The sequence below is a fragment of the Corylus avellana genome, chromosome 3 (genome assembly GCF_965113065.1).
Source record: "Corylus avellana chromosome 3, dhCorAvel1.hap1.2, whole genome shotgun sequence".
Lineage (NCBI taxonomy): Eukaryota > Viridiplantae > Streptophyta > Magnoliopsida > Fagales > Betulaceae > Corylus > Corylus avellana.
Genome location: NC_142492.1, coordinates 22,261,661 through 22,285,938, shown reverse-complemented (window position 1 = coordinate 22,285,938; position 24,278 = coordinate 22,261,661). Strand labels below are relative to the sequence as shown.

General features: G+C 38.1%; 1 pseudogene; it reads right to left on the bottom strand.

Annotated features, from left to right (window-relative positions):
• Positions 1 to 1,195: 1,195 nt before the first annotated feature.
• LOC148586926 (uncharacterized) lies at positions 1,196 to 4,640 on the bottom strand (annotated as a pseudogene).
• Positions 4,641 to 24,278: the final 19,638 nt, after the last annotated feature.

The following is a 24,278-nucleotide window of genomic DNA, read 5'->3' as shown; positions in this document are numbered from 1 at the left end:
CATATTTTTTTTTGTCCATCTTCATATAAGAAATGTTTAAATCTATTTTTAAATCTGTGAAACTCACCGTGAATTTTTTTATATAAAAAAAAAAAAAAAAAAAAAAATTGAACAAAATATGTATAGAATAACACCAAACACAGCCCTTATTTACATGAGGATTAGAAGACGAAGGGTGGTATTCTGGTTGGCTTGGGAAGAATAGCCTTAAGGTATACAATGGAATTTTCTTCCTCTCAAAGGAGACCAATTGTATCTTTTGGTTGGATGATTCTCCTTGACTACTCCATCATTTTCTTCGCTCTAACTGCCATATGACACTTGAGGCAAAACACTATTTTACATACTTTCATTAGTGTATCAGCCTTCTCTCACTACAAAAAATGATTTTTTTTTTTTTTAAAAGGCTATTTTTGAAGTGTTAGGTGGTCTGACACGCCACTAAACTTTATTGATGTGTGCTGAGCGTTAAAATTATAAGTGTCAAAAACGGTGATTTTTTGACGTATCAAAAAGTGGCACGTCAAAAAAATTTATTGACGTGTTATTTTCTGACACGTCAAAAATTTCTGACGTGTCAAATTGCCACGTCAACAAACTATTGACCTATCAATTTTAAACGTCAATAAATTTTCTGACGTGATAGTACTGACACGTCAGTAATGGTTGACGTGTCAGGAATTTACTGATGTGTCAAACATTATGACACGTTAGTAAATTGTGACGTGTCATAACTTGACACGTCAAAAATAATGGTCATTTTTAAATTTGTTTTTTTGCTTCCCCCTATATATTTTTTGAATTTTTTCGGAGCTCTACCCGAATTTTGGATTTAACCTGATATACAATTTACATATGTACTACAACAGAACTATCTATCGATCCATGCAAATAACATAATACATATCCATCAACGCCGATCACAAACATACAAGTTCGATGTACATCTAACAAACTATCAACCAAAACCAATTTCAAGACACAATAAAACTATCTTTGTTATCACAAATAAAGACATATACACCAAGTGCAAATGGCCAACCACAAAAACTATACACCACAAATAAAGATATATACACCAATAAAACTATTTCTGTTATCATATATATCTAACTACATCAAGAAAACTATCACAAATACAATTACATCAACAAAATAACTGATGTACACCAAGTGCGAATGGCCAACCATTTGTTCAATCCAAGTCATCATCAATATCAATAGCATCCTCTCCATGATAGCCACTAGCTGCAAATGATAAAACAAATAATCACCAAACAATATTCTAGAATATTATCAAGTCTAAATCATTAAGCAATGTCACTATGTAAACAAAGGTCATCGTACTCAACAAATTCAGATTTATATCTAAACCCCAACATATTTTCGTGATCAAATCAAATGGACGTCACATTCTACAAGGACCATAGTGGTCCATCTCATGATACCAAACACTTTAAATGCAAAGCTCTAACCCATATCCACTACCAAACCAACTATGATATAAACCAAATTCAACAGGATTTACAACATCATTAATGAAAATCACTAAAACATATTCAAACTCTAAATTTAGAAGTGCACATATATATAGGGACAATTCTAAAACCACATTGACCATTAAAAAATGTCATTACCTGATCTACTATCGACCGACAATCTCACAATCTCAAAGGGTGGGGAAGCTTTGTCTGGCACTCCCTTGTATTGAGTCACCTCGGGCACGGAGCTTGACCGCATCATTTCCTCAAGCTGGCGAAAACAAGCCTCAAACATTGCTGTCATCTGAGCTTCCTTTTCCGCAAGATGCACCACCATTTGAGCCTCATTTTCAGCCAACTGCACATCTTTCGCAACCATTTGCGTAGCCACCTGCTCTGCCACTTGCAGAGCTACCCGCGTAGTTGTCTGCTCTCGCTCTGCGGCCAACTGCGCATCTGTCTGCGCCCGCTTTGCGGCCAACATCGCATCCATCTGTGCCTTGTGCTGTGCCCTCTCCGCCTCAAGTGCTATGTCAAGAAGTTCTTGTGAGACCGCGGAGTGCCCAGTGTTCTGAGACCGTGCCTGTGACGATGTATAGTATGAGTGTATGGTGCCCCGCACAGGTAGAACATTCGATCCAACCTACCGAACCCTACCAACGTACTTAGGCTTATTTCCAATCGCCTGGGCGTACACGTCGTTCGGTGCCCACCATACAGTCCCCTCTGTCACGATCGACGATGCTGTAGGGTCGGTGGGTATAAGCTCCTCCATCCTCTCCTGTATGTTACATTAATTACTGTTAATCACAAATAAATTATCACACATATATAAGCAAAACAACATATAAAAGGTGAGTAGCGTACATATAAAATGTGAGTAGCGTATACATCTCTTCTTGACTATGTCATTCGAATATCGACCATCCTTCTTCTTGTGTGTGCTGATGTAAGACTGTGCTCGTATAGGAGGAGTGCCCACACTTATGGTCTGCCGAAAAAATAGAACATACAGATATGTTTATATATATATATATAATATCAAATGTTTACATCTATAAGTATAGGATAAATTACACACATACTTCCACATGTGTCACCCTGGTGTAGGGTAAATTACAAATATACCTCCTCATGTGCAACACTGGCGTAGCTCTTCGACCGGGTGCAATGGGGCGTATTGTTCAATGCTTGCAAGCTCTTCATATGCGCAGCATACTCCTACATAATTAACATTCTTAATATGTTAATACCAACACAATTACAATTAATGAAACTATACAAAATTATAATACAACTCATGACCTACCTGGTTCTTTTTGCTACACCATTTATCCAACAAGATCTCCAAGTCGAAGGGGTCATACTCAGAGAGCCTTTCTTGCCCCACTCTCGCCCGTATGGTGTCCGGAGTATCATCCGGCTGAATGGCAAGATCTCTTTTTAACTCGTGCCTCCAAGTCCTCAGCTTGGTGCCCATATCTTGAAACGCGTCATTCTTTACAGCAACCATATTGCACCCAGGCATGACGAAAAAATCTACCTGCACAAGTTCAAAATTAATAAATTGAAAACACCAAAAATATGTGTATATGTATATACATATAAACACACATATATATGTACAACTTAGAGCGTATATATACAAGCATTAGGAGTGTTTGACATAATAAAATACGCATGCTATCTTATAACATCTAGTTAAAATATACCATCAAGGCTTCCCATATATCCTCCTTCATACGCTCCGATACCTTCGTCTAGTCATCCCGTATTCGGACATAATTTTCGCTCCTTACGATCTTACTGGTCATTCGTCTAAACCTCATAGCGCTAAATCCTACGGGCTGCCATGAACTATTGTACTCGAGTACGATCCTTTTTCCAGTGGGGACCCCCGGCAACCTGTGCGATTCGTTAATAATGAACACCTCTAAACATGTGCTTCCAACTACATCGATACCTAACAGATTAATAATTACCGATGTAAGTTATTTCGAATTGAATACTAACTACAAATAATTAAGACTTATATGTTTGTATTTTGGGCATATTCACTTACTTATCGTCCGGAATTGGCGAGGGCCTAACCGGTCGACGGGAGCAGTGTCACTGGGCTGCGAGTTATCCATGGCACCTGTCCCACCAGTCATGTCTTCTGGGGGCTGTGTCTCACTATCGTCCATACCTGCGCTAGGTTGGCCATATAGCTGCTCCACATGGCCATGAGAACTCAGCCTTAACTTGCTGCACGTCGGCCAGCAAGTTGGAAGAAATAATGCATTTGTGTCGTACAGAGATGACTCATGCTGATACCCCATTTGGGCCAAGCCTATCGTACCGTATGGATTAAGGACAAGGATCTCCACTTCCACATCACCTGGAAGTAATGATCGATACCTGTCCTGCTGCCTCATAAGCTGAGCAACGTCTTGTTGCTCTCTGTCATAAAGGTAGACCGATGGAGACCCATGCGACATAGACTGCCGCACTGAAGACGAGGGCCTCCGTGCTCTTGTCTTCCTCCTAGTACTCATTGCAACCTACGAAAAATAACACGCACCCAATTAATTACGTATACAGTGCATGAAATATTCACTACCATATGTAAATGACTCATATATTAAAAATAAGATATATACCAGATTTTACCCAATGCACAAATTAATTAATTGTGTTGATGTAACGTGTAGTGTACAACTACTAATCAATATATATATATATATATATATACGCTTGGTTTAGATCTAAGTTGGGTCTGACGTATTCGATATGATCCTGCGGATTGTGATCAATATTACTGGTCAATAGGAATGACTCACACTCGTGGTAGTTGGCATATGCATTGTGAGGCCCTTCACCCTGACCAACGTCGTATACGTTTCTAGGTTTAATCCATATAGTGCAAGCCCAATCTGGGTCCATGTCATCTTGTACGTAAAATATCTAGTCAACTTGTAAAGTTAGCACATACGGCTTACCAGTAATCAGCTCTCCCGTGTGGACAAAGTTTTTGAAGTTGACAAGTATTATGCCATACTCATCCACCTTGTACCCCTTATCCCTCATGTTGTCTGCCCAATCACACCTAAGCATAACGTACTTAGTCCTGTCGTAGTACTCAATCTCAAGTACTTCCGTTAACTTCTCGTAGTACATTTTGCTATCAACAGTCGGTACACACACCCCGCTGTTCTGAGTCCTCTTTTCGGCATCATATGTAATAGTGCGAAACAGCTTGTCGTTAACCACATATCTATTGTATCTGACTACTGACTCCCTCTACCCTTTACAATGCATTACCAATTTGTCACAAAGTTCCTTTTTGCATTGATCGTCTAATCGATCAACCTGTGAATATATTACGTGGAAAACGCAAGGTTAGTTTCTTTAGTTTATTTGAACCAGAAGCAAATATACTTCGATAGTTCTTTTGTTAAACATCACATTAGTCTTACGTAGTTACGATACCACTCACAGAACAGCTCATAATGTTGAGTTTTCAACTGATCTTTTGTTGTTTGCCCCCTATTGCATGATCGCCTAAGCGTATCCATGTGCATCCTACAATTCGAAATTAGTTTCATTATAATTCAAAACTAATGGTACAAGTTGATTGAACATATATATGCCAATGAAGGACCTCAACTTACGTCCGCAGTTGAAGGAACTCGTCCGAATTAAACATAATATACCGATGAATCTGAGTCAATGTGATTCGATCGAGTCTGACTCGTGTTCCATGTCCCTTTGAACCATCCGAATTTCTTTGTATCCTATTGTGAAATGTTTATGCGTTATCTAAATATCTCGAACAGAACATCACCAACTCAGTTGCTATGTAGTCCTCCGCAATGCAGCCCTCATGAGCCGCTTTGTTGCGCACGTTAGATTTGAATACTCCAAGGCTCCTAAATATGAATATCGATTAATCAATCAATTTAGTTAGCAATTGTCTTGTATTGGAGTGAAAAATAAAAATCATGAATATCTGTAAACAAATTTTACCTCTCTCCTGGATACATCCACCTATACTGTACCGGTCCACTGAGTCGGCATTCACAGACAAATGCACGACCACATGAACCGTGCTGGTAAAAAACTTGGGGGGAAATATCTGTTCCATCTTGCATAACATGATACAGGCGTCACCCTGTAGTCGGTCAATGTCCTCTTGTCTCAATGTTGTTGAACATAGGCCCCTGAAAAATGCAGACATCTCAACAAGAGGTCTAACCACGTTGCCTGAAGTGTTCCACGCAATGCAATAGGTAGAAGCTGTTGTATCAGTACGTGACTGTCATTGTAACGACCCAGGGAAAAGCGCTAGCCACATCTGCGCTATTACCCCAAAAGGACTAGTCAATTTGGAGCTTCCCTACAATTCATTATAAAGCCCAGTTTCACCTAGTAACTAGGCAATGTGGGACTTAGCACCCATGACTATCTTTATAAACTACCCACTCTATGTGGGCTTCTTCTTATCTTCCCAATATGGGACCGGGGTGTTACAGTCATGACTCTTTAACCCTGATATCGTATGGTCCTTCAGTCGTACACAATGGGAAATGTTCGAGGCATATCCGTCGGGTACCCTTACATTTCGTAGCACTTTCAAAAAATGTGTTTTATCATCCTTGGACATCGTGTGAGAAGCTTGTCGCATATAGGTCTTACCATCCTCGCCAGTGTAGGGATGAAGTGTACGTCTGAAACCCATTTCTTGCAAGTTTGTGCTGGCTTGGAGGTTGTCCTTCTTTTTTTCTAGAATGTCCAGTATTGTACTAAGTATGTTGTCCATCACGTTTTTCTCTATGTGCATGACATCAAGGTTGTGCCGCAATAAATTATCTTTCCAATAAGGTAACCTAAAGAAAATACTTTTCTTCTTCCACACTACATTATCAGTATTTGTCTTCCGCTTCTTTCCTTTTTCTTTATCATCCGGCCTTGCCTTATCGGTGTTCTCATTCCCAAACACCATCCCTTCTAATTGGCTCAGGATTTCATCTCCACTTGGCACATCAGGGGCACATTCTAGTTCTTGGTTGCCGTCATATGTTCTTTTTTTCCGCCTCCACGGATGATCCATGGGCAAGTATCGTCTGTGCCCTATAAAACACCATTTTATGGCTATGTTTTAACCATTTGGACCTTGTCGAGTGCATACAGAAAGGACATGCCTTCTCATCCCTGGTAGACCATTCAGAAAAATCTGCGTATGCTAGGAAGTCATTAATTGTCCACATTAACTGCGCTCGCAGCACAAAATTATTTTTCTTTGAAACATTATATGTGCGTACCCCTACATTCCATAGTTCTTGTAACTCCTCAATTAAAGGTTGAAGGTAGATATCTATATCCATTCTGGGTAAACTTGTGCTCGGGATAATCAGAGATAGTATGAAAGACGTCTGTTTCATGCACATCCAAGGAGGCAAGTTGTACGACACAAGCATTGTAGGCCAAGTGCTGTGGGATGTGCTCATGTTCTCAAATGGATTAAATACATCCGAAGTTAGTCCAAACCTTACGTTCCTGCTGTCCGCTGAAAACTCCAGATGTAAATTGTCGGAAGACTTCCATGCTTTGCCGTCGGCTGGATGCCTCAATACGTCGTCCTTAGTGCAGCCTTCTGCATACCACCTCATATAGGGTCCAGTATGCTTTGACATAAACAACCTCTGTAGTCGTAGTATGAGTGAAAACCACCGCAACACCTTCACCAGACGTTTCTTGCTCGATGATATGGGTTGACCATCCTCATCTAAATGGATTGCATCCTTCTATTTAGATTTTTCACAGACGGTACATGAATCCAACTCCTTATTACCCTTCCAGAATAACATACAGTCATTACGACACGCCAGAATCTTCTCATACCCGAGTTCCATGTCCTATAGATACTTTTCGCCTTATATGTATTAACAGGCAAAGTTTCATCACTCGTAGGCAGCAATTGATTGATGAACTCACGTAAAGACGAGAATATCGCGTTACTAAGTCACCAACGCACTTCAAGTTGTACAGGTGTACAATTGCTCTCAGTTTGCTATGTTTGGTTCTAGTATAAAGTGGTTTCTCTGCCTTTTTAAGAAGGTCGTAATACTTTAGTGCGTCACCTTCAGCGGCTTATTGGTTCACAATTTCTTCACCCCCTTGCACCACGACCTGAGACTCACAATTGTCTTTCCTGACTTCGTGCATGCCGAATAAATCACGCAACATTGCGTGCATGTCTCTACCCTGATTTGCGCTTGCACCAGCATCTGTGGCCGAGCGATTCGTATTAGAGCCTGTACCAAGACCCTGTATATGCTTGTCACCGTGATACTACCAGAGTGTGTATTCCGGCATTATTCCTTTACCCCTTGTCAAGTGGTTGAATACAAAACCTGGTGGGTGGCGCCAGTTATTTTGACAAATTTTACAAGGGCAATAGATGAGTCTATCAGGAGTTCTACAGTTACTAACTGCAAACTCCACGAACAATCTACACCTGTCTCTGTATTCCCTCGTACCCCTAGACTTTGTCATCTAACTCTTGTCCATTTTTTCTCTACGTATATTAGGAACAAATATATAAGACTTAAAAAATATAAACCTAATTTCAAGCACGTGCATATATATAAACCTAATTTCAACCACATAAAAAATATAAACCTATATATAGGTTTATATTTTTATGTGAAAATGTAACTCTCAATTAATTAATAAATATAATAAATATTCATGGATATATATATGCATGGGTGAAGTAAAAGAGAACGTGCACGACGGCAAATTTTTTTTTTTTTTAATATTAAAAAATTAAAAAAAAAATGAAAATAGCCTGGCGTGCTAAGCACGCCGGCGTAATGTGTATCACGGTCCTATATGCATTTGTTATATATGGAGATAGTACCAAAGTGTGTATTTTTAATATTTACTTAATCTAATTAATCTTGAAAAACCAATAAAATAAAATAAAATACTCAATTCAAATTTAAATGCATTTTTGGTGGAGACTCTAAACAAAATAATTCTAATTAGGTTATTTTATAAGATTTTTCTATAACAACTACCTAGGTTGGTTATGGGGACCTAAAATGTAACTCTCAATATAATATTATGAACAAATTGTCATATATATATATATATATATATATATATATATATTAAAAGTGACATAAAATAATAATAAGCCTAATTTTGTCATGATTGTTGAGCTTTCTCAATATATCAGTTGATAAATCTGTTCTAATAAGAAATAAGCAGGAGGCCAGGAAGAAAAAGATATAGATATATATGGCTGAAAAAACGTAGAGAAAAGTGAAACAGATGGGATAGGCCGGTGTGATGGTCAATATAATTCATTACTTATAAAGTTAGTACAAAATTCAACATATAAAAGACAAACTTGTCTCATTAATCTTTTATAAGACCTGATCATCCGACATTTACTTCAACTCATTTTCATCTAATTTCCAAAACTTTATTAAACTTTTATTATGAGGTGAACACAGCTTTAACGAGGCTCTTTAAGGCATTAACTCTTCATTCAACAAAAGTTCTTTAAAACCCTTGGAATGGATTTCTAGAGAGGTGATTTTTACAAAAACAAAGTTTTCCTGTACGTCCCTTTTAACTCAGTCAACATATATCCTTATTGCGTGCGATCTAAAAATAGATGTCAGTTTAATATTTCTCCAACTCAGTTTAAGGAAAAAAAAAAAACCTTTGTCCAATCACAAATGCTATTTTTAAGTCTGGTTTCTGTCTAGTTCTTGTGCAAATTGGTTGAATCCAAACATAAAATAATATTTATTCTGAACTCAAGCACAAGTGTTTTTTTAGATGAAAACCATATAAATTTAGAATAAAATTTTTAAATAAGCATATACTCATCAATAAATTTTAAAGCAAAGTAATTATAATCATATGGTTCAAAATAATTCGTTCTAAAAAATATTTTAATAGTTACCTTGTACCTATATATATATATATATATATATATATATATATATATATATATGTTCTCTTTCTAGATGGAGATACATGCTTGGGTCTATCCGTATATATATATATATCTCCAGTCATCCTGGGAAATTAAGGTTAAGCAAAAGTTTCTAGCTCACCACGTACATACACCTCTATATTTAAGAGAAATCAACCACTACAACAACGCTAATATAATTAAACAGCTCTCTCTAATAGAAATTAAGCACACCCAAAGCAAATTAAGCTCCCACAACCTTAACAAATGAACAAATAAACACAGACATCCTTAACAAAGATCTATATATATATAGCTGCCATTTTCTTTATAATTCTAGACAGTAGTTGATTCGTTTCTCATGCATGTGAGCTTGATTTTTGGCACTCTTCTTAGGAAGTGAAGGGAGAGAATTAATGGCTTCCTCAACATTTTAGATACGCCACAAGAAAAAGGAAAATATATATATATATATATATATGGGTGGGGGAAACTCAACTCCCATGGACTTAACAGAGGGCATGGCTCTTAATGGAGCTACATTCTAACGGATTTACATGCTGTCTACAACTGGAATTGCAGCTTTATTGAGTTGGGTAAACCACTGCTAGCACTATATGTCATTTTAGACAACTTTCTCTTTCACGTCAACAAGGAGAGGATACTCCTATTGCAGTTTTATAATTCACATTCTACCATAACTAGATAAGCAATATAACCTTTCTAGACTCTCTTTCCTCGTGTATGATAGTGGAAACTATATTAAAAGAATCAATTTGCGTATCCCCACTTTCCTGGGACTCAACCTCTAACATTCCCTAGTTCTAGTTCAGATTTATTAAAATTACTATTAATAAATGTTTTAAGAAAAAGGTCAAAGTGTTGCATTTTAATAGTACTTCAGCTGAAAAAGTAATGCCTAGTTTTCACACAGTCAAATAAATTTTAATACTACTACACTAATAAATTTGACGCGGACCTCTTAAGCACACTAATTAGTTTGAGTATTACCTTCTTTTATTTGACCTATTGTTTTTTTTATGGATTTCATGTTTTTTTTTTTGTAAAGTCTTAATGTTACTAGTTTCCTTTTGTTTTTTCTCTAGTTGCCTAGTTGACTAATGGCCCTTTTTTTGTTCGGTACGTAGTTACTGAGATTAAGAGATATTTTAGAATTCTTGTGCTACTGTGCATGCTCTGCCATAGGCCCATAGCCTCTTGGAGAGGTATTTCCGATCTTGTGCATGTGATACAGTGCTAGCATGTTGGAAAGGATAAGACAGAGCAAATAGCTGCTTTTTTTTTTTTTTTAAAGGTACTTAATGGCAGGGGTGAAAACTTTTCTTCAAGTAAAACCTGACCGGGCCCTTATAAGGACGTAATACATATAAAAAAATATTTACTAGGATTTTAAAAATCCTTGGCATTGCCATGGACCCCAAGGCATGTTGTAGGTCTGCCGTAATGGAACCAACTCAAATCCTCACATGGCAACCAAAGCAACGTCCATATTCTCCACAAGGTAAGTGCGTGACCTGCAAGACCATAATCCTCACAAGGAATCTCAAGCAACGGCTACATCCAAAATAAGGCAAATGAAATCCTACAATTATAGCAAACCAAATCAGCCCAACGGCTAGTGCTCAACAAGAAAGGAAAACCAAGAATTTGTCATTTATTTTGTAAAATACTTTCCTTTGTAAATCTGTCAAAGAACCTGTATAAATTTAGCATGCATCAATGAAAAACACAAGACAGTAATCACAAAGAAATATCAAACTCTTTATGGTATTAGAGCTTTGAACGAGGGACTCACGTTGTCATTTTTTTTCCCCTTGTCTTTGAAGCATTTTTTCAAACACCTGCTGCTCTTCTCAAATGGCCTCTGCCTCCACTGAAACCACCTCCACCGAAACCACCCCAACCACTACTCCCATCAATACCTAACAAGCCCTTCCCGTAGCTCATCTCTCCAGTTTTGGCCAATCCATCACCAAGCTCAACAAAACCAATTACATGACCTGGTGTGGCCTTGTGGAACCATTCCTCCGAGGTCACGATCTCTATGGGTTCATTGACGACACCAATACCCCCAGCCCGCCCATCTCCATCGCCCCTGGCAGCACTTCCACCATCTCCACAGACCCAGACACCCTTCGATGCCTCCGTCAAGATCAATTGGTCCTCAGCATGTTAATGTCCTCCATCTCCGATGAATTGCTGCCTCAGGTCCTTGGTTGCAAAACTACCCAGGAGCTATGGAAGACAGTTAATAAATCTTTCACTTCAGAATCTCAAGCCCGTATATTAACCCTCCGTCTTCAACTCACCACTGCCAAGAAAGGAAATCTAAGTATCTCAGATTATTATCATCAAATCAAGCACACCACTGCCACTCTTGCTGCTGCCGGACACCAAATCAGTGATGAAGAATTCATCTCCTATCTCCTCGGCAGTTTGGGTTCCGAATACGACCCATTTGTAACCTCCGTAACCACTCGTGTGGAGCCCCTCTCCATTGACACGCTGTTTGGGCATCTCCTTGCCCACGAATCTCGGCTTGCAAAACATCATCAAGAAGACTCCTCTTTTCCGATAGCCAACGTCGCAGCTCAGAGCCCCAACTTCCACCGTAGCCATGACAGTCATCGAGCCTTCCAGCGCTCCTCCGGCCAAGGGCAACGATCACGGGGGCGCCCTCATCAATTTCACGCTTCTGCGTCCAGAAGTCAGGGAGAACCTTCAAGTCCCTCTCCCTTTCCATATAGCCCACATCAACAAATGGGCTCCTCACGATCCAGCCCGCATATGGGCTCCTCAAGGTCTAGACCCACATGTCAAGTTTGTGGCAAATTGGGCCATTCAGCCCTCACCTGCTACAACAGATTTAATCAAGCTTATCAAGCCCCTGGCCCAAGTTTGACAGCTTATAATGCAATGGCCACATCATCTCAGGATCTCAACTGGTATCCCGACACTGGTGCTTCTCACCACGTCACCTCCGATTCAAATCAATTGAATATTCAATAGGAAGAGTACGCTGGCCCCGATCAAATTCAAGTGGGCAATGGTACCCGCTTAGCCATCAAAAACATTGGCACTTCTCTACTCTCTCAACCTAATTTTATTTTACGTAATGTTTTGCATGTTCCAAAAATTACAAAAAATTTATTATCTGTGCAAAAATTTACTTTAGATAATAATGCTTTCATGGAATTTCACCCTTCTTGTTCTTTTGTTAAGGATCGCATCTCCGGGAAGATTTTACACAAAGGCCCGAGTAAGAATGGACTTTATCAATGGTCCCCTTCTACATCAACCGCACCACCTAGTGTTTTTTCCAGTGAACGTGCTTCTCATCACGATTAGCACGAGCGTCTCGGTCATCCTGCTGATCGAATACTTCGTCAAGTTGTGTCTCAATTTCACCTACCCGTCATGTCTAATAAGAAGCTACCACTTTGCCCCGCCTGTCGCCGTGGCAAAAGTCACCAGCTTCCTTTTTCCATGTCTGATCACCCATCACATGTTCCTCTAGAATTAATTTTTTCTGATGTTTGGGGACCTTCCCCTGTTTTATCAAATAATGGTGCTCGTTATTATGTTATTTTTGTTGATCATTTTAGCAAATTTTATTGGTTATATCCCATCCAATGCAAATATGATGTTTTCACCATATTTCCTAAGTTTCAGGCATATGTCGAAAGGCTTTTTGATCGTAAAATTAAATCCATTCAAACCGATGGCGGTGGCAAATTTCAAAAACTCCGACATCCTTTCGCATCACATGGCATCCATCATCGTTTAGCATGCCCTCACACTCACGAACAAAATGGTTCTGTAGAACGCAAGCACAGGCACATAGTCAAAATGGGCCTCACTCTACTATCCCATTCTTCCACTCCTTTAACCTATTGGGCTGAAGCTTTCCAAACTCCGTCCTATCTTATTAATAGATTGCCCACTCCAGTTCTCAATCACCTCTCCCCCTTTCAAACACTTTTTAACCTTCGCTCAAACTACAAATTTTTACGGGTTTTCGGATGAGCGTGTTGGCCACACCTGCGCCCCTATAACCGACACAAATTGAATTATTGATCTGCCGAATGCGTCTTTCTCGGCTATAGTCCCTCCCATCGTGGCTACAAATGTCTTCATCTTCCTTTCGGTCGCATCAATATTTCCAGACATGTCATTTTCAATGAATCTTCTTTCCCTTTTTCTCGCCCCTCCCCTTCCACTTCGAACCCACCCTCTCAACACACTCTCCTCTATTCTCTCCCTCCTTCCCCTAACCCACCCTCCCACACTCCTCAACGCCTCCATAACCCACGTAGTCACCCCCCAACTCCACCACCACCTCCCACTTTCGCTGTGGTCACCTCCCCCCCTTCATTAGCACCTACTACTACTAACACTGGTTCTCTTTCTTGTCCACAGGTTGCACCTGCAGAAACTGCTCTGCTAGCTCCTCCTCCCCGACAACATGGCATGCAAACTCGCTCCAGGAACAACATTTTCAAGCCAAAGAACCTTCTAGAGGGACTCATCCAGTATCCTCTACCAAAAGCACTCATTGCCACCACTTGCTCCGATGATGTCGAACCGACCAGCTACTCCTCTGCTGCTCCGTATCCTGCCTGGCGAGCCGCCATGAACACTGAATTTGATGCGTTACTCACCAATGGCACTTGGACCTTGGTCTCTCCACCCCCTAATACCAACACTGTTGGATGCAAATGGGTTTTTCGTCTCAAACGCAAAGCCGACGGCACCATTGATCGCTACAAAGCCAGACTCGTCGCCAAGGGATTTCACCAACAGCCTGGCATTGACTACAGCGAGACCTACAGTCCGGTGGTTAAGCCCAGCACCATTCGCTTAGTTCTTTCTCTGGCAATTTCATCTAGATGGTCTATTCGCCAGATTGATGTACAAAATGCCTTCCTTCACGGATGGCTTTCCGAAGACGTCTATATGGATCAACCTCATGGTTTTATTCATCCCAACTACCCCAATCATGTTTGCAAGCTACACAAGGCATTGTATGGTTTAAAGCAAGCTCCCCGCGCTTGGTTTTCTCGTCTCAGTGATCGACTTCTTGAGCTTGGTTTTGTCGGATCTCGCTCAGACTCCTCCCTATTCACTCGGTGTACACCTCAACATACCACATACATCCTCATCTACGTCGATTACATACTTATCACCAGTTCCGCTCCTCACGAGACCACCTCCCTTCTGCAATCCCTCCTAGTTGACTTTGCAATTAAAGACTTTGGCTCCCTTCACTTCTTTCTTGGCATGGAAGCCATTACTACACCTGATGGTCTCATTCTCTCTCAACAACGCTATATCTTGGCTCTCCTTCGCAAAAGCAACATGACTGATGCTAAACTCGTCAAGTCACGCATGTCTACTTCACATACCCTATCTCTACTCTCTGGGGATCCACTCAATGACCCATCCTCTTACCGCAGCCTTGTTGGTGGCCTCCAATATCTCTCCCTCACCCGCCCTAACATTTCCTTTGTAGTCAACAAAGTTTCTCAATTCATGCACCGCCCGACCTTTATCCACCTCCAAGCCGTAAAGCGCATCCTTCGCTACCTCAAATTCACCATCACCTATGGACTACTCCTTCGTCAGTCCCCCTCTCGCACCCTACAAGCTTTCTCTGACGCTGACTGGGTCGGCTGCCCCGATGACCGTAAATCCACCGGTGGCTTTTGCGTATTCCTTGGCCTTAACCTCATCTCATGGTCTTCTCGCAAACATCGCACTGTTGCCCGCTCAAGCACTGAATCTGAATATCGCACCCTCGCCATCACCGCTGCCGAACTCATTTGGCTCCAATCCTTGCTTCGTGACCTTGGCATTTTTCTTCCCCATCCCCCTACACTTTGGTGCGACAATATTGGCGCCACCTACTTATCTGCCAACCCCGCCTTCCATGCACGCACGAAACACATTGAAATCGACTTCCACTTTGTCCGCGATAAAGTCGCCTCCAACACTCTTGTCGTGCATTTCATCTCTAGCAAAGACAACCTCGCTCACATCTTCACTAAACCCACCGCTTTCTCTGCTTTCTCTCTCATGCGAACCAAGCTCAACGTCGTGTGCCACGTATCTCGCTTGCGGGGGCGTAATGGAACCAACTCAAATCCTCACATGGCAACCAAAGCAACGTCCATATTCTCCACAAGGCAAGTGCGTGACTTGCAAGACCACAATCCTCACAAGGAATCTCAAGCAACAGCTACATCCAAAATAAGGCAAATGAAATCCTACAATTATAGCAAACCAAATCAGCCCAACGGCTAGTGCTCAACAAGAAAGGAAAACCAAGAATTTGTCATTCATTTTGTAAAATACTTTCCTTTGTAAATCTCTCAAAGAACGTGTATAAATTTAGATGCATCAATGAAAAACACAGGACAGCAATCACACAGAAATATCAAACTCTTTTCGCCGATCATGTGATCAGTTAAATATGGTGAGTGTCATATCAAATAGTAATGACCAAAAAAGAATAAATATAAAATCATTCAATTCAATTAATTAATTTAAATTTTTAAGATAAAATATTAAAATTGTATCTCAAGTTGAAAGTGCTTATATTTTATTTAATATTGTGACGTGACTTTGTGGGTATCCAAGAAATAGGACATGTCACATGTGAAATAAAAAGATAAAGTCGGTTTGAATTGAATGATTTTATATTTAAGATATTTTATTTAATATCTAATATTGTGACGTGATTTCAAACCGGCTTTGAATTGGGTTTGAATTTAAGTTATTTGTGTCTTATATTATGTTAAGGCACCACTTCTCCTAAGAAATTAACAAATAAGTTTACATGGTCATAGTAAAAAAAAAAAAAAAACACACACACAAAATAAAATAGAATATAATAGCTTTAATATTTCAAATTCTTCAATTAGTTGTTTAGACTTCTAATAACCAATTTGTTGCATACTATTTGAGTTATTATGCTTATTTTTTTATTTTTTTGTTTTACAATTTATTTCTTTTGGTTGTTTCTTATGAACTAAAAACCACTCTAAACTATAATTATCAAATAACAATTTAAAAATATTGTAGTTTGCAATCAAATAACTACAATAATCAAATAACAATCAAATAACTATAATTTCTTATAAACACATTTCATAACAGAAAAGTAATTTAAAACTAACATAAAAAAGTACAACCTTGATTGATAATCTAAGTAGTTTTGCTATATGTGAGTTGTTATTTTGTACAGGGAAAATATGTAAACAAACAAATAAATAAGACTTTTTTCCCCAAACTTTGGATTCGAATCCTCTCAGACTGTAGAGGCCTCCATTAATGGCCAAGATTACGGGTGTCAATGCGGGCGGTTCAAGATTAGGGAGGTCTAACCACCCGCCAACCGCTAACCGCTTAACCGCTATAACTGCCTAGCGGTTGGCGGTTAGAGGTTATTGGGTTTACTAACCGTAACCGCTAACCGCATTTTTATATAATATATTTTTATAATTATAATTATAATAATATTTATACATATAACATAATCACTTGATCATTAAATCACAATTTTTTTTAGATAATTAAATCACAATTTGAGTATTAATATATTATCACTATAATTTATATGATTATATCATATGATCAATTGATCATTAAATTATTTGATTACATAATAACAAATTATACATATATAATATGACATAACACATAAGTATACCAATTCATACTAATACAACAATTAAGTATTTAGAAACTTAGTTCCAATGTATGTTATAAACTTATAAGTCTATATATGTTATAAATTATAGGAAAAAATATAAAAAAGCCCCCCAAACTACCAGCCGTTTTCGATTTAGCCCCCTAATGTTCTAAAAGTGATAAAGTAGCCCCCTAAACTACCAAACTATTGCATTTTGGCCACTCCGTTAGTCAAAACCGTCAGTTTGGACGGAAACTGCAAAACGAACGTCATTTGTTACAGGTAAGTTACTACAATGCCCTTTTGGGAAAAATATAAAAAAGCCCCCCAAACTACCAGCCGTTTTCATTTTAGTCCCCCCTAATATTCAGAAAGTGATAAAGTAGCCCCCAAACTACCAAACAATTGCAATTTGGCCACTCCGTTATTCATTACTGTCAAATATGATGAAAAATTTAAAACTACATCGTTTTGGCAATGGTAAGTTACCAAAATGCCATTTTTGGAAAAAAAAAATCATATTAAAACAAGCAAGCAAAACGGCGCCATTTTGCTTGAAATTAGGGTTTCCTTACACTTACCAAAATGATGCCACTTTGGTAAGTGTTAGGAATTAAAAGAAAAAACCCTAGACCCCACGCAGGTGACCCACGAAAAAACCCCCAACCCCAGTTTATCTTTCTCCCCAAAACCGCCGGCCACCACGTCGTCTATCTCCGACAGCCTGTAAATCTTACCCATAACTCAATCTTTTTATTGTATTTCATGGTATACCTGTCGGATCGGTGTTGTTTATCTACGAACGTGATTTTTTTGTTTGATTTCTACAATGGGTAAGAATTTTTCGGTGGCGCTTCGTAGCTAGTGGATGGTGTGGCCGGCGGTAATGGATGGTGGTGGCAGGGGCAATCGTTTTGAGAGAAAGAGAGAGAGGGGCGTTGCGTTTTTTTCACTTGAGGGAGAAGGTTGCCGGAGATAGAACGATGTGGTGGTCGGCGGTTTGGGGGAGAGAGATAAACTGGGGTTGGGGGTTTTTTCTGCGTGGTGTCTAAGGTTTTTTCTTTTTATTCCTAACACTTATCAAAACGGCGCTGTTTTGGTAAGTGTAAGGAAACCCTAATTTCAAGCAAAACGGCGCCATTTAGCGTGCTTGTTTTAATATGGCTTTTTTTTCTAAAAGGGCATTTTAGTAACTTACCATTGTCAAAACGACGTAGTTTTGAATTTTCCATCATATTTGACAGTAATGACTAACGGAGTAGCCAAATTGCAACTGTTTGGTAGTTAGGGGGCTACTTTATCACTTTCTGAACATTAGGGGGCTAAAATGAAAACGGCTGGTAGTTTGGGGGGCTTTTTTATATTTTTCTCAAAAGGGCATTGTAGTAACTTACCCGTAACAAACGACGTCGTTTTGCAGTTTCCGTCCAAACTGACGGTTTTGACTAACGGAGTGACCAAAATGCAATAATTTGGTAGTTTGGGGGGCTACTTTATCACTTTTGGAACATCAGGGGGCTAAATCGAAAACGGCTGGTAGTTTGTGGGGCTTTTTTATATTTTTCCCTAAATTATAATTATACATATATGCATATGAATAATATAAATGTATAAGATCAATATTTAATCATATGATTCAATGACAATTCAAATACTTTATTCAAGTTAATCATATCATTAATGTACAATGATAGTGTGATTCGTATAATATCAAATTAAGTAATTGGTATTAGATTCAATAATGTGTTACTTATAACCACAATTGAAGTATTAATGTATTATGATTCTAATTTATATGATTATATAATAACAAATTATACATGTATAATATGACGTAAGTCATAAGTATACCAATTCATACTAATACAATATTTAAGTACCTAGAGACTTAGTTCCAATGTATGTTATAAACTAATAAGTCTATATATGTTATAAATTATAATTATATGCATATGAATAATATAAATGTATAATATCAATACTTAATCATATGATTTAATGACAATTCAAATACTTTATTCAAGTGAATTATATTATTAATGTACAAAGATAATGTGATTCGTATAATATCAAATTAAGTAATTGACATTGGATTAAACATTGTTTACTTATAAACACAATTGAAGTATTAATGTATTATCATTCTAATTTTAGTAATATTATCACTATAATTGATATGATTATATCACATGATGAATTGATCAATAAATTATATGATTATATAATAACAAATAATACATATAATCATATATATCATATGTTTTATTTGAACTTCTTTTATATGTTGTGTTGAACTTTTTTTATATATTTTTTTATATGTTGTGACAGTTGTTAACGGTTACGGTTAGTGAAATCTACTAACCGCTAAGGCGGTTACGGTTATCGATTGGTGCCAAAAACCGCTAACTGTAACCGTATTGACACCCCTAGCCAAGATGGCCTGAGGATATTTCCTAGGGCCATCATGCTGCCAGGTGTCATACTATTAAAACAATAATAAAATATTATTTATTATTTTTAAAATAAATAAAAATAATAATATAATATTATTTTGTTTTTAGTTTTTTTTATATGGCCCTTCGGGGTGGTTGGACCACCCCGAAGGGCCATCGTTTGGCCTGAGGGTGGCCCAAGGGCCAAAATGAAAAACAAATAAATGGGTTTGGGCCTTGGGGGTGGCCGAACCACCTCCAACCGCCGTTTGGGGGTGGCCGAAGCCACCCCATGACCCTTGGGGGTGGATTGGCCATCCCAAGGGCCCAACCCATTCATTTTTATTTTTATTTTATTTTTTTGTCCGTTGGAGGTGGCCAAAGCCACCCCCTGTGGCCAAGATGGGGTGGCCACCCACTACTTAGTTTTTTAATATGCTTTTAAAATTTTTAATTATTTTAATTGTTTAATTATTTTTAAAATCAAAATAATAATTTATCTTTTTTAATGGGACAAATGTCCCCTTGATGGCCTCAAAATCTCTCTGGCCATCAACTGGATTATCTCTAGTGCATTTTAGACTTGAGATGATCCTATTTCCCAAACTTTGTGTTGGTGTCTCTCTTTTTTTCAATATTTGATTTGGACTTTGACAGTGTATTTACCACTTTAGATTCTTTCGGATGGCTATTGCTATTTTCTAATGTGGTTCAAATATATTTGCCTTAATCTATGCTCATTTTGTTTTTGTAGCTGCTTTATACGGCTCATTAATTAAGAAGATCATGTCACTTGTTTATCCTATTTCCTTCCATTTGTTTGTATTTATGTATTGTTTTATTTCATTTTAGGGCTGTTGTTTGGGAGCCCACTAATTATTCAATTAGTTTTGTAATTTCCTCATTCAATTAGTTTTTTTTTTTTTTTTGAATAGGTATACTGCTTCACATTCCATAAAAGATTCAGAGCATAAAGCTCTCAAGAACGCAAAAGCTATGTGGTTACAAAGTCGTAGATACATCAAAAAATCTAACAATTAAATTGTATCCATGACCTCTGTTGAGAGATAAAGCAGTTATAGAGTTTTTACTCAGAGTACATTAATATACATAATTGAGCACAACTCTACCCCAAAAGCCTAAGCTAATGAGCTAAGGTCTACTTAGGTATATTAAGCACTCTTTTCTTTTATATTTTCTCAATGTGGGACACAACACTCACAAGTGCATTTACAACAATCTAATTGTTGGAACAAGTGGCTCATATTCTACTACTGGCCCATTGAGTATAATTAGTTTATGTGGGCCTAGAGACAAATAAGTTGTGGAAGGTATTTTGAGGTTTTCTAAAATACTTACAATTATAGTTTTCCTATAAATATGTTATGTTGTAACCATAAATAATTGAATAGTAAAATATAGCTGCACTCTCTCCTGTGGACGTAGGCACATTGCCGAACCACGTAAATTTGTGTCTCGACTCTCTCTTAATGTCTCTCTTTTCGATTCCATATTATTCATCATTATTGTGCACAGTAACAAAAATTGGTATTAGAGCCTAATTCTACGATGGTTGAGATTTGCACATCTTCTGCAAAATTTGACATGATGAGGTTCGACGGAACTTGTAATTTCGGGTTATGTTAGAGAGGTGTCAAGGATTTGTTGGTGCAACAAGGGATGGTGAAGGCATTATATGGGACAAAACCAGAAGGTATTGCTGGACATAAATTGGAAGGAACTTAAGGCAAAGGCGGTGGCTACTATTCGGCTTTGTCTAGAAGATGACGTGATGTATCATGTCATGGACGACAAATCTCCGACGACAGTTTGGTTGAAACTAAAAAGTCGGTATATGTCAAATTCGTTGACTAACAAGCTCTATCTAAAGCAACAGTTGTACGGCTTGAAGATGGCGAAGGGCTCGGATCTGAGCCAACACATCAACGCCTTAAATCAGGTAATCGACGATTTGAAGAGGGTTGATGTGAAGTTCAAAAACGAAGACAAGGCATTGATGCTATTGAATTCACTTTCAACTTCTCCTACGTATGAGAATTTGGTTATAACTCTGACATGGGGAAAAGAGTACTTAGAGTTAGAGGACGTTACAGGAGCCATGTTCCATCAAATGAAGAAAAACATTGACGAAAATTCTCAAGGAGAATGGCTTGTTGTAAAGGATAACCAAGAGTGTGGAAGAAGCAGTAACAAGGGTGGTTCGAGTGGCAAGAATTCTTGGTCAAAGTCTAGGAAGAGGAAGGACGTCAATTGCTATAAGTGCAGGAAGAAAAGGCATATAAAGCGAGACTGTCTAGATCGAAAGAAGAATAAGGACAATGAGAATGAAGGTTCCTCAAGGTCTGTGAACGTAGTGGAGGCAAAATCAGACAATGTTGATGGTGATATGCTTTCTGTTGCATCAATTGCAGAGCATCCTATGGATTCTTGGATTCTGGACTCAGCATGTTTGTTTCATGTGACGTCTAACAAAGATTGGTTTGACACCTACAGGTCAGTTAATTATGGTATAGTTACTATGGGTAATGGTGCACATTGCAAAATTACTGGCATAGGTAATATTAGAATTAAAATGTTTAATGGTGTGGTTAGAACGTTATGTGATGTTAGACATGTACCAGATGTAGAAAAGAATCTGATTTCATTAGGTACCTTAGACTCAAACGGTTATGGTTATAATTCTGAAGGTGGAGTAATGAAGGTGATTAAGGGTGCGATGGTAGTGATGAAGGGGCATAAAAGTTTAAAGAATATCTATAAATTGTTGGGAAGTACAGTTGTAGGTAGAATCGCCTCTGTGGAATCTGAGTCTGATTATACTGTTTTTGTAACATCCCCAGCCCGTTAAGGCTGAGTTTGCCACTTTCCTTCTTTTACACCAAAGACTTTTGCAAAGATCTATAAGGTCTATCAGAGTACTTGATTTTAAAGGATATGATCAATGTATAAAACATTCTTCAAGAGAATTTTATTACAAGCGAAATTAGGAAACATTAAACTTTAGTGCGGAACATCATATTATTACAATAACTAATACGAAAAGACTTTGAAAATTAATAATTGTTCCCGCCCCCCATTCCGGCCTCCTATTCCAGCATCTTTTCTACCTGGAAACAAGAAATAAAACTGAATGAGCTCAAAAGGGGCCCAGCAAGTAAAATCCACAACCATAAATAGTTTCACTTCTTGTTCTCAGTTTTGAAAATCGTTTTCACAAATAAATATACATCCAGCCATAATAATACATGTATGTACGGTTGCATCTCCCGTAGCATATACGTACTATTACATCTATTATTAGATCCTCGTCATAAATCATCTTTATAAATCATCATCATAATGCATCGCTATAAATCATCATTGTAAATCATCATAGTATATCATCGTTGAAAATCATCATAGTATATCATTGTTGTAAATCATCATAGTATATCATCATTGAAAATCATCATAGTATATCATCGTTGAAATCATCATAGTATATCATCGTTGAAATTATATTATCATTTTCTCATATTAGGGCCCATGTACACTATTACCCCTGTGTACGAGGGTTGCGGGTCCTTGTCACCATGGCACTGAACTGTGGCCTCAGCCATGCCCGACCGTCAATTAACTATTTTCTTGGTGCACTCAACGGTCATGTTGATGGAATACCACCTTCTGGCATAGCCTCCTTCAGTGGTTTCGCCTCCATCCGAGTATCGGTACTGAACTCATCTCATCTTATCTTGGGGCCAAAAATACTCTCCTCCATACATGTGCCCTCATTTCATAAACATTTAACTCATTTCTTGTACTTTTCTTTGTACTTCTTTTGATGCATCTTAGGGCAACATGTAGGAGGGTTTATCATCATTCTTCTTTCTTATAATCATCATCATTTCTCAACTTTCTTTTCTCAAAAGTGGAAACTTTTCCAAATATAAACTTGTGTACTTAGAAAGCATTTAAAGAAATAGAAATTTTCTAAACAATTCTTTTAGAAATCCTTCATGCATGCAACATATCTCCATGACAGGTAAATAAAATAATCATTTACAGTTTGATACAAGAATGAATAAATAGCATGACATGAAGTAATTTTAGAAGGGACAGTGAATTTACTTACCTCTAGACTGAAGCTAAAAGTGGTCTGAAGGATCTAGTTACTCCAATCTGACTAACACCACTAGCATATCTTTTGAAACTAATTTTCTCGAGTCCGTTCTCTCTCGTGTTCTTTCTTTCTTGCAACGCTTTGTCTCGCCCTTTCTCTCTCTGTTTCGTGTAAACACTTAGAGAAAGAAGAAAGACCGAGTAGAAAACGGAAGAAGGAAGAATATGTGGAAGAGAAGGGAGAGGAGTGGTGAAATTTGTGAAGGGTGAGGACTCTATTTATAGGAAACCATCTCCATCTACCAATCTTCATCTACTAGTACTTATCTATAAATCTCCATCTACTAGTATTCATCTATAAATCTCCATCTACTAGTACTTATCTATAAATCTTCACCTACTAGTATCCATCTATAAATCTTCACCTACTAGTACCCATATATAAATCTCCATTCTACTAGTGTCCATCTATAAATCTACCCTCCTTCTACTAATACTATTATTCCTACCATTGACTATTCTACCTTCCCTTACTATTCTACCTTCCATTTTACTAT